Source organism: Leuresthes tenuis, unplaced genomic scaffold (assembly GCF_036924035.1).
Source record: "Leuresthes tenuis unplaced genomic scaffold, fLeuTen1.0.hap1 SCAF_103, whole genome shotgun sequence".
NCBI lineage: Eukaryota > Metazoa > Chordata > Actinopteri > Atheriniformes > Atherinopsidae > Leuresthes > Leuresthes tenuis.
Genome location: NW_027325457.1, coordinates 131,701 through 144,700, shown reverse-complemented (window position 1 = coordinate 144,700; position 13,000 = coordinate 131,701).

Below are 13,000 nucleotides of genomic sequence, written 5' to 3'. Positions count from 1 at the left end.
GAGCTGCATGTCAGAACTGCAGCTGCCTTTACCATGGATAAGAGCACCTAAGAGAGCTTCGAGAAAAGAGTAGTTAGGAATAAAGTTCCTGCAGTAAGATGTTATACCTAAGAATGACATAAGCTGTTTTTTAGTAACCGGTTTAGGAATGATCTGAACTGCAGCAACATGTTTAGGAGAAAGTGAGCGCCCATCCTTAGAAATCACATGACCCAAAAAGGTGACTTCGTCCTGTACAAACTGTAACTTAGAAAGGCTGGCTTTATGGCCATAAGAAGGAAGATGTTTCAACAGATTCACTGTCTTTTTCACACTGTTGTTTAGATGGACCACATAAAAGGATGTCATCCACATACTGCAAAAGAGCAGAGCCTGTGGTTGATTGAAGTTAATCCAGACTAGCTTTGAGGGCAGCATTGTAAATAGTGGGACTTTCACAGTACCCCTGGCATAACCGGGTAAAAGTCCAAGATCTCCCTTCAAACTAAAAAGCAAACCAAAATGGGCTATCAGGGTGCACTGGCGACAAGTCAACCACTGAGAAAAACTGTGCATCTGATGTAATTTGAGACAAAATAGTGTGTGGGTTGGGCACAGTAGGAGCATGTGGCTGAACTGCAGCATTCACCGCTTGGAGGTCCTGTACAAAACGCCATTCATCTGGCTGGCCAGCATCTTTAATCTTTTTAACAGGAAACAATGGAGTAAGCACAGGTGAATTTTCAAAAGGAACAATAACGCCTGTTTTCTGAAAAGATTGAAAAACAGGTTTAATCCCTTTAATTGCTTCAGGCTTAAAAGGGTATTGTTTTTTACATGGACAAAAGTCTGATTTAGGGGTGACAATTACTGGTTCACAGCCTTTTATCAACCCCACATCATATTTGCTCTTAGCCCAAAGATCATTGGGCACTTCAGCCAACATGGGTATCGAAGACAAATCTGTTTCAGATAAAAAACATGCTTCAAAATGTGATTCTGTGGTAGGAATTAAGTCCACAGTTCTTTGACAATGCATTGTACTCAAAAATGTTTTTTTGTATGCTGACAATCGTTCAGAAAACATCAAATTTGGATCAGCAGGTGAAACAGTCCACTCCATTTATTTCTGACATGTAGCAACAAACTCTCCCACACCTTGTCACTGCCAGTGTGTACGTTTGGCCAAGGAAATGTGAGGGCGAGTACCACAAACATTAAAAAAATCGAAGTGCTCTGGAGTGAGCGACACAGCCAATAAAGTAGGCGCACATATTTTTTCACTTCTTCTCATAGTCATTGTCAGGCCCCGAAGAAATGTGTGATGTGCAGTGCAAATCGGTAGGTTGCATGAAATCAGAAAGGGGTGAAACTAACACTTTTGCTTCTTCCACTAGTTGTTGTGAAAAAGGAGAGCTGGGAAGTTTCCACTCATAAGCATATGTAAGTGCCGATGAATCAAACTGCACTGCTGTGAAAACTTTGTCAGGCTGTAACATAACCTTAACACCCTCTGGTGTAGAAGTTAAAATAATGCCTAATTTACACATGAGATCACAGCCCATCAGGTTAATGGGACACAACTCTGATAACAAAAATGAGTGTTTGAAGGAGAGCTCATCGGGAGTGACAACACGCAATGGGCATTGTCATTTTCTCCTTCACAACCTGGCCTGAGGCAGACATACAGTAAACGTGGTTTCCAATTAACTTTGGAGGACAATAAAACTCCCCTGACGTCACTACTGATGAACATAAGTTCCCATATTCTGAGAGAAATATCTTTGCTCTAGGACGGAAATAGCATGCAAAACTTTACTACGTGAATCACAGTCGGCAAGCGTTTCATCACTTTTCAGCTGTGGACAGTCCTTCTTCCAGTGTCCAGTCTGGCCACAGTAAAAACAAATATTCGGATCATAGCTCTGGCGTGGCCCATTTCGACCTCCTCTCCCACACGTCCACGTCTTCAACTTCGGCCTCGTCCTCTTTTTACACCAACTGCGTAATACATGGTCATGGCTGCCAAATGCAGCTCCTTTTCACACTTGTCCCTTTTGGTTGTCTTACGCGTCTCAACTTGGTTATGAGCATGGCAAACATATCGCGAACGTCAGCCAAACGAGGACCCTCACACCATCCCAATGTTCTTTACTTCAGTGGCGACATCTGGCATGAGGCCTTTAATTATTGCATTGCATGCAATACTCTCCCATGGTCCTGATTCATTACCCAAATCCCTTGGTCTCTGATGACCGCTGTGCTTGCTGACTTCCTCAAGGATGCGGTGTACAAAATCATCAGTCCCTTCACCGGGTTTCTGTTTGCAGGTGTAAATGTGGGACATATTGATTTTGGTTGGAAATTGAGTGGTGATGGCTTGACACAGTCTTTGGATGGCTGCTTCATATTGAGCGTTATCATTATGTCCTCGTTCACTGTTGGTAGGTCGCAAATCCAGTTGTAGCATACTGGCCTCTATTTTCTAGAGGTCGGACGGTTTGAACTTTTTTGCCAATATGCGACGCAATTCAACCCCAGTCGGGCAGAATTGTGCGCAGAAATCTCGCAACTCGTCAGCAAAATGGGGTCCAGAAATCTCTGGATCTGGTAAGCATTGTTATGCTTCCATGATGTCAGTCTCAGTCCAGGGTCGATAAACCAGTAATGGTCCAGTGGGAACTGCAACTTTAACCATAGGCATGGTTTGAATCTGGTTTTGTTTTTTCTCACGTTTAGATCTCTGAAGTCCAGATTGTGGGTAAAGGATTTTTGTCACTTGCGTTAAAAGTTCTTGGGCAGGTACGCTGGAGAACCAAACGTCTTCCTTTTCCTCATCATCAGACCTATGTAACTGATGTTGTGAGAATGATGGAATTTCTTCCCGAGGGAGGATGGAAGAAGTCCCTTCTTCCCGAGAGCCAGAGGCTTGTGGCTGGGCTGGCTGTTGTTGTTGCAGGGCAGGAGTCCAGGTCTGGATCCGGCACAGCTAATACTAAATTATTATCATCATTCCGTCATGGCATTTGTTTAACATTTTCCTTTCTTTCTCTTAATACACTTTATTTTTTCCAAAATTCTATACCTTTCTTACTTCTTATTTAAACTTAATTTTCTTTTTTTTGCTTCATCTCTTTCTCATATTTGCAAAACTTTTCTTCTAATTTTCTTATTTCTAACATACTAAAAGAACCTTCAGGTGGAAAACCTCTGGACCATATGTCTTTTTCATTTCATCATGCTTAGGTCCCCCGGTAGGGTCAAAAGTCTGAGACCTACTGTTTCCCATTCTCAGACTTGGAATGGGGAAATATATTCCTTCACTCAAAGGACGTCTCCAATGAGGACCTTAATCTGTACTCACACTTCTTCGGAGTACTTCACACTTCTTCGGACTGCTTCAAAAGTTTCACTTACCCATGAAATCTTTGTCTCACTAATGACACAACCGGGAAACACTCTTTTATTCAAATAAAAACTAAACAGCAGTCCTATCGTCTCAGACTATCATATTTCAAAAATGATCCCAGCGCTGGTATTCAAGAAAAGGACCTGCCAGTCCTCTCTCTCAGAAAAGGCCTTGGAGGTATGAGGCTGGAACAGCTACTTCAGTCCAGGCTGGCCATGCACTGCGATCCGGTCCAGAGACACCAGTCGAGGGATCCTGTTCGTGACGCCAAAATTGTGGTGGAAATTTAGTAACGCACAGAGTCAGTTATTTTCTTCTGAGGAGATAAGAGGCTTTAATAATAATATCTTGAAAGAGAGAACAACACAGTACAGAATACAGAGTTGCTCTGACCACTGAAGCAAAAACACACAGTTATATTGCCCGCTCATCACGTCATCTGTCTTTGGTTGATAGTTGATTGTTCTTCTAACTTTCCTCCCCAACCATCAGTTTAGGTTACCCAAAAGGAGTGTATTGCTCCATCACAAGTATGCTTCTTTCACATACAGGGTAATATGAAGAATTTTATGCCTAAAACCTATTTAGACATGCAAAAATATGAAGGACAAAGCAGTTTTAACTTGGTTTGAGTGAAGGAATTCATTTTATATCAAAATCCGGAATTGTGTAGAACTCGTGAAAAGAAGCTTATTCTTGGATTCCTGAAAAAATTTAGTGTTGTTGTTTCCTATCCTGAAACGTACTACGTTCGTTTTTGTTTAAAGCTATTTAGACATGGATAAATATGAAGGACAAAGCAGTTTTAACTTGGTTTGAGTGAAGGAATTCATTTTATATCAAAATCCGAAATTGTGTAGAACTCGTGAAAATAAGCTTATTCTCGGATTCCTAAAGGTTTAGTGTTGTTCTTTCCTATCCTGCAAAGTACAACGTTCTTTTTTGTTTAAAGCTATTTAGACATGGATAAATATGAAGGAAAAAGCAGTTTTAACTTGGTTTGAGTGAAGGAATTCATTTTATATCAAAATCCGGAATTGTGCATTATGTCAGCAGAATTGTAGTCTGAATACCTTTATGCCAAACAGATTTGCTTTGCCAAGGGAAGTTTTATAAATGTTTATTGTTTATGTTTACAATATATAAACTAGCAGAATAATTAATTCATCCTCCTGGTCCCTCCCACCCCGGAGAGGGCAGCCAGAGACTGGCTGCAATAGGCATCCCCGCTACCTGGGACCCAACACAGGGCAGGAGGGCCTGATGTCCACCAGGCTCGGGGCCTGCAATCACCATATTCCGGGAGCTACTGTACCCCCAGAAGGAACCCATCCCGCCCCACCCCACTCAACCCAACCCCACCCCGGAGGACCTCTACAAAAACAAACAAACAACAACAAAAATCAAACAAACAAACAAACAAATCACCCGGTCACACCAGTCGCAGCAGCGAGACCCACCATCACCCAGGCCCCCCCAGGCCCCCCCCAACAGGGGAAAAGCACACCCCCACACAGACCCCCTCCCCCTCACCGCACGCCCCAACACCCTAAAGAAAATAACCACCTGCGGACACCTTGGAGTTCCCAGAGCAACAAGGCCGGCACCAGGACCTGCACCAACCCACGCATATTGTGGCATGTCCAGGGCAACCCAGACCCCCCAGGCACAGGCAGGACCCCGCCTCGGGCGCAAGGCAGCGGCAAGCCACCAGGTCCAGGCCCAGCTCCACCACCCACGCCAGAGCGGCCCGGTCACCCGGTACAGAGCCAGCAGCCACCACCCCAAGGCCCCTAAGGGACCCCGCCCCACACCGAGAGACAGCCCCACCCGCAAGCCCCCAAAACTGCCCTCCAAGCCCGACACACAGTCCCCCCCAGCAATGACCAACCCGGTCCCCACGACCCGAGAGACCACCAGACGCCCGAAGCCACACAGCCCCCCCCAGCACACACCCAACCGCCCAGAGCGACGGGACAGCAACCCACCACCAACACTATGTGATCAAGCTAATAAGAGGGGACCAGAGAGAATTAAATTCAGCCAATTGATGTTTTGAGGAGGCAGACATTGTTTCCATGCTAATATAATCTAAAAGAAAATTTCTAAACTGGTTAATACACAGATTGTTCTTCGCTTTCCAGTTCATGAGAATAGTTTTCTTTGCTATACATAACACTGTGAGGATCATGTGTGCTAAGCTAAATTCCACGTTGATGTTGTCTAAGTCACCCAGTATGCACAGTGTGGGGCATGCAGGAATGCTACACTTTAGCCATGTTGATAGGTCCGCACAGACTTCAAGCCAGAACTTCTGGACAGGCGCACAAAACCACAAAGCGTGTGCATAATCATCAGGTGTGTTATCTGTGCAATGTGAGCAGATGTTTGAGTGTGTTAGACCCATCCTGAACATCCTTTGTCCTGTATAGTGTGTTCTATGAAGAATTTTGTATTGTATGAGCTGTAAATTAGGATTTTGAGTCATTCTGAAGGTGTTCAAACATATTTGTGGCCAGAAGCTATGACTAGAACTGATGGATAAATCTGCCTCCCATTTTGAGGATGGTAGAGACATTGTGTCATCTATCTTAGACAATAATTTATATATTTTTGATAGTAGTTTTGGGGTGCAGATGTTTAGAAATTCTGCTACCCTAATCGGGAGTTGTAAGTCTGGTTGGTGGAGGATATATTTCTTTGTTATTATAGACTTAAGTTGTTGATATTCTAGGAATTTATTGCTGCCTATCTCATGTTGTGATATGAGCTCATCAAATGAAATAAAATGTCCATTTTGGATTATATGTTCCAGATATTTGATTCCTTTGATCTTCCAGAGAGTAAAGTTTAGCATTTTTTTGTTTTGCAGGATGTCAGGATTGTTCCAGATGGGTGTAAGCTTACACGGGACAAGTGAAGACTTTGTTATTTTAAGAAATTCCCACCAGGCTGTCAGAGAGGTGCTGATGTTAATGCTTTTGAAACATTTGTGATTTTTTACGTTTTGACTAATAAGTGGCAGGTCAGAGATTTCCAGATTATCACACAATGCTTGTTCTATATTTATCCATGTTCATCTATTGGGCTAGGTTTAAACCATTTTTATATATACCGTAACCTATTGGCTAAGGAATAGTGCTGAAAATTAGGTAAATCTAATCCACCACTGTCCTTGGTCTTCTGTAGGGTTTTTAAACTAATACGTGGTGGTTTGTTTTTCCACAGAAATTTGGAGATGCATGAATCTAGTGACTTAAACCAAGTAGCAGGTTGGTTTTATGGGGATCATTGAGAACAAATAGTTAACTTTTGGTAGTATCATCATTTTAATGGTTGTAACTCTCCCCATAAGTGATATAGGTAAGGACTTCCAACGAGAGAGATTGTCCTCTACTGTCTTTAATAATTGCACATAAATTAGCTTTGTTAGCTCTGAGAGCCTGGAGGAAATGTTTATGCCTAAATATCTAATATTTCCTGACTGTAAAGTGATCGCAGGTATATTCTGGACCCTACAGTTAATGGGCAGAACTGTGGTCTTAGACCAATTGATAGAGTAGTCAGAAAGTGCTGAGAATTTATTTATGAGTGTGATCGTGTGAGTGAGAGACGTCTGTGAGTTCTGAAGGAAAAGTAATACATCATCAGCATAAAGACTTATTTTATGCTCAATATTTTGGGGTTGGATGTCTTTAATATTTCTATCTTGTCTGATAGCAGCTGCTAAAGGTTTGATGAAAATAGCAAAAAGTGAGGGAGAAAGTGAGCAACCCTGTCTTGTACTTCTCTGCAGACTGAAGCTTGGAGAAGTTTGATCATTTGTCCTGACACTTGCATTTGGGGAGTCAGTTATTTTCTTGTGAGGAGATAAGAGACTTTAATAATAATATCTTGCAAGAGAGAACAACACAGTACAGAATACAGAGTTGCTCTGACCACTGAAGCAAAAACACACAGTTATATTGCCCGCTCATCACGTCATCTGTTTTTGGGTATAATTGATTGTTCTTCTAACTTTCCTCCCCAACCATCAGTTGAGGTTACCCAGACACACTCGTAAATACCAGCCTAACCCTGTCCCCCCTAAAGTGCAGCTATCTCATTATAACAAGCCCACCATTGTAAAGAGGAATTTAAGAAAACAGGGCAGGGTGGTACCTTGCAGCTCGGTCATTTGCAGGTTATACACAGTAACACTCAATACAATGCATATAAGAATTATTTTCCATTACATTCCTCCCTTTTGATTATAATAATACCATTATATTAATCAACCCAAAAGAAACAAGGAAAATAATAACTTTATCTGTAAAACATCAGCCTGCATTTGCACACAACGTGAGTTTAAAATGCAGGCATCATAGTAATAAAGGGTCCAATGATAAACAATCAAAACATGAACAATTAAACATGATTATCTTCATCCCTCTCTAAGTCAGCGTCACTAGAGGAAAGATTTTGAAAGCAAGAAAGTTATTTGAGTCATTTGGTCTTTTTCACACTGTTGTTTAGATGGACTACATAAAAGGATGTCATCCACATACTGCAAAAGAGCAGAGCCTGTGGTTGATTGAAGTTAATCCAGACTAGCTTTGAGGGCAGCATTGTAAATAGTGGGACTTTCACAGTACCCCTGGCATAACCAGGTAAAAGTCCAAGATCTCCCTTCAAACTAAAAAGCAAACCAAAATGGGCTATCAGGGTGCACTGGCGACAAGTCAACCACTGAGAAAAACTGTGCATCTGATGTAATTTGAGACAAAATAGTGTGTGGGTTGGGCACAGTAGGAGCATGTGGCTGAACTGCAGCATTCACCGCTTGGAGGTCCTGTACAAAACGCCATTCATCTGGCTGGCCAGCATCTTTAATCTTTTTAACAGGAAACAATGGAGTAAGCACAGGTGAATTTTCAAAAGGAACAATAACGCCTGTTTTCTGAAAAGATTGAAAAACAGGTTTAATCCCTTTAATTGCTTCAGGCTTAAAAGGGTATTGTTTTTTACATGGACAAAAGTCTGATTTAGGGGTGACAATTACTGGTTCACAGCCTTTTATCAACCCCACATCATATTTGCTCTTAGCCCAAAGATCATTGGGCACTTCAGCCAACATGGGTATCGAAGACAAATCTGTTTCAGATAAAAAACATGCTTCAAAATGTGATTCTGTGGTAGGAATTAAGTCCACAGTTCTTTGACAATGCATTGTACTCAAAAATGTTTTTTTGTATGCTGACAATCGTTCAGAAAACATCAAATTTGGATCAGCAGGTGAAACAGTCCACTCCATTTCTTTCTGACATGTAGCAACAAACTCTCCCACACCTTGTCACTGCCAGTGTGTACGTTTGGCCAAGGAAATGTGAGGGCGAGTACCACAAACATTAAAAAAATCGAAGTGCTCTGGAGTGAGCGACACAGCCAATAAAGTAGGCGCACATATTTTTTCACTTCTTCTCATAGTCATTGTCAGGCCCCAAAGAAATGTGTGATGTGCAGTGCAAATCAGTAGGTTGCATGAAATCAGAAAGGGGTGAAACTAACGCTTTTGCTTCTTCCACTAGTTGTTGTGAAAAAGGAGAGCTGGGAAGTTTCCACTCATAAGCATATGTAAGTGCCGATGAATCAAACTGCACTGCTGTGAAAACTTTGTCAGGCTGTAACATAACCTTAACACCCTCTGGTGTAGAAGTTAAAATAATGCCTAATTTACACATGAGATCACAGCCCATCAGGTTAATGGGACACAACTCTGATAACAAAAATGAGTGTTTGAAGGAGAGCTCATCGGGAGTGACAACACGCAATGGGCATTGTCATTTTCTCCTTCACAACCTGGCCTGATGCAGACATACAGTAAACGTGGTTTCCACTTAACTTTGGAGGACAATCAAACTCCCCTGACGTCACTACTGATGAACATAAGTTCCTATATTCTGAGAGAAATATCTTTGCTCTAGGACGGAAATAGCATGCAAAACTTTACTACGTGAATCACAGTCGGCAAGCGTTGCTTCACTACACAGAGCAGGAAAAATGTGTGAGTGTGTTTGTGCTATCACCCATTAGTGGAGGCTCCGCTGCCGCGTGACGTCCAGAACCTGCCTCCCACCCTCAGTCAGCCTTTTGCCCAATTTCATCACTTTTTAGCTGTGGACAGTCCTTCTTCCAGTGTCCAGTCTGGCCACAGTAAAAACAAATATTCGGATCATAGCTCTGGCGTGGCCCATTTCGACCTCCTCTCCCACACGTCCACGTCTTCGACTTCGGCCTCGTCCTCTGTTTACACCAACTGCGTAATACATGGTCATGGATGCCAAATGCAGCTCCTTTTCACACTTGTCCCTTTTGGTTGTCTTACGCGTCTCAACTTGGTTCTGAGCATGGCGAGTATATCGGCGAACGTCAGCCAAACGAGGACCCTCACACCATCCCACGTAAATGTTCTTTACTTCAGTGGCGACATCTATATAATATTGTCTGGGTCCCGTTAAAACATGTATTTTTCTTGTTTGCTTTAAAACAAGTATTCCCCATTTTCTATCCCTTCAGTAGCCAACCAGTTTGTATGGAGTACACTGGAGCAACTTGACTGATCAGTAAAACACTGCTTTTGTTGTCACCGCAAGGCTTCCCCCGTCGGTTGTTTCACTGAGACACTACTGAGTAACTACAACTCAACCCAGTTTATACACATAACATTCATATACATACTAACAAACAAACAAACAATAATTTATCGCAATTTTCTCATCTCTGTTTGAACGTACACCCAGGTAAATATTCCTGTAGTCTTCTCATACCGACTATGGACCCATTCATTGTTTAACTTCACTGTTTTGCAAATCCTAATTGAATATTACACATTGACATTGAACTTTACTGGATAAGCAGGTCTTCATTGCATTCAGCAGCCTATATGTGAGCATCTATGTGTAAGCTGTTCTTCTTTGCATTTATCAGCAGCAAGCAATTCTTCACTGCACATGCATATGTAAATAGTAAAACAATTCCAATGTGTTAGCGAAACCTTCTATATCACAGTGGTTTCTAAGATCTATTTTAAGTTCTTTGCCATCAGTGAGATGACATAGCTTACAAAGTGTGTCAAATTATCACTGAAGATCTTTTCAGGAATTTCAAATCTAGAAATGAGTTATTTTACGCGTGATTTTGCTACTGAGAGTGCATCTGCTTGTGCACATGGAAATATTTCAGACCATTTGGTAAAAACATCTGTTGTCACTGAGCAGAATCGTTTCCCTTAACATTAATTTAGTTCAATGAAATCTACACAATAATGAAATAATGAAATCCAAACAAATATGTTGAAAAAGATACACTGGCTTAGGGAATTATCTTCGTTTTGGTCTTAGATTGCCCTGTGGAATGTATTTTGCACATATTTGACCTGCTAGACAAAACTTTATTCATTTATTTATTCAAAAAAAAAAAATTCAATAATAAGTAAAACCATATGCTGTAAAAACCTTGTTCATTATTGCTTCCATCCCTCCTGTTGAGACATGACATGGTCCGTGGCTCAATACTGCAGCATATTTAAACAAATTCTTTGGCAGTATGGTTTTCCTTCCGGTCATTCATACGAGTCTATTGTAGATGGCAATTGAATAACATCTAATAATGCTAAAATATTTGTAGTTTATACATTTAGCTGTGGATGTCAACATACCTGTTTTTCCAATGCTGTGTTAACACATGTACAGTTGAGAAGGCATACTGACTGTCAGTGTAAACGTTAACAACCTTTTTGTTATTTAATTTACAAGCTTCAGTTAAAGCTACCAATTCGACTGCTTGAACAGAGTAATTTTTTGGTAGTGGTTGTTTTAAGAAAACTTCAGTTTCTGTTACTACTGCAAATCCTGTAGCATTTGTGCCATCAGGGTTTTTTGCTTGACCTGTTGAATAAATATAGTTATTTCTGCATTTTCATAACGTATATCAGTTAAGTCTGGCCTGGGTAAAACACTGATGGTTATTTCTGACATGCAATCATGAGGCTTTCCATCTGTGGGGTAGGTAGCAGTGTGGATGGATTAAGTGTAGCACATCTCTCGACAACAAGGTGTGGCTGTAAAAGAAGAACTGTTATGTAGGAGAGATGTCTGGTAAAGATATTTTGTTAAGTAACCATATCACAGCCACTGCATGAGGTACCTTAAGTGTTAATGGGTGAAATAACACCATTATTGTTGATGCCTGCACTGCCAATGGCTTCTGGCCATTGATTCAAAAGTACGATCTCGTCCCTGTTTCCCCCTTTCAGTGGACACTGGCCCCTAATTACCGCAATTCAGCAGGGGGTCTTTCATTAGGAGTACTGGACTCCCCCGTGCACGGTTTCAGCTCCGACCCTGGAAAGCGGAAAAAACGTTGAGATCTGGTTTGAGGACCCAATTGTTGAGAAAAGTCTCTCAATGAGACTCAGAGTTGCTGGAGTCAGTTAATGCAAATGTTTAATCTTGCAGCAAGTTCAAGAATGTGTGTGTGTATGGGTGTATGTGTGCGAACGTGTGTGAGTTTGTGTGTGTGAGAGTTTAAAGAACCTGTTATCCACATGCCGGTCTTAAGTAGTATGGCACAGGTCCAGCCTGTCTCATCTTTTTTGGAAGGTCCAGCGCTCGGCCGTAACCCTTCTGTCTGTTTGGACTCTCACATACATTCGGTTAATCATAGAAAAACGAGAACAAAACTTTTTAGCCCCTTAAATTCATAAAACAGACATGGTGCAGTTATTTCCATTCTAGAAAATAAGAGTAATCACCACCATTCCTATAAATTCTGGATATTCTAACAATCTGAATCTTTTTTAAATGTTCGATGAAGCCCTTTGCTGTTCTGTTTAGAGACTCAGCTGATCATAAACCAAGTTTTGCTCTTGAACCAAGCTTCTAAACTCTTCACCTTTTTCATTTCTCAGTTAGTATTCACTTTAAAACTGATTAAAAGAAAAATTAAATGAATGCCTATCAACAAATATGGGATCTAAACTCTAGTGCTTTCTCTAAAATAATTTCCTTTCTCAATTCAGAAATGTGTGTGTGTAAGTCACAACACCCGTGACACCAAAATGGCTTTCTTTTCTCTTTTCTCTACACTCTGCACTGTGAGCACACACACCAAATCAGAAAGGCTTTTTTCTCTCTTTTCTACATTATGGACTGTGGGGACACAAAACCGCTCTCTCTCTTTTTTTTTTTTGATTGTGTGCCAGGGCGTTGTCTCACGTATTAGATTATGCTTAAGATACGAATGGGTTTATCAGTCACATCAGAATCCATACATACTGATCCTCCCGTAATAAAATGGTCGGATCTTATCAAACACACTTTGTTTCTTGTGACAAGTCAGCGAAACAGCGTATACACGTCAAGACACTGAATCAAGTTTGCCACAAGAACTCATAAGTTTGGCAGTATTGCTCTGCCGTCAGCAATCATACACCCATTTTATTTTCATGAGACATGTGCAGGCACCTGTTCATCTACTGTTCTATCACTATGAATTAGTTTATCTATTATCAATAAGGATACTTCTACAACTACTATCAAAGTATGTCCGGACTTCTTATGTTGTCAGTTGCTA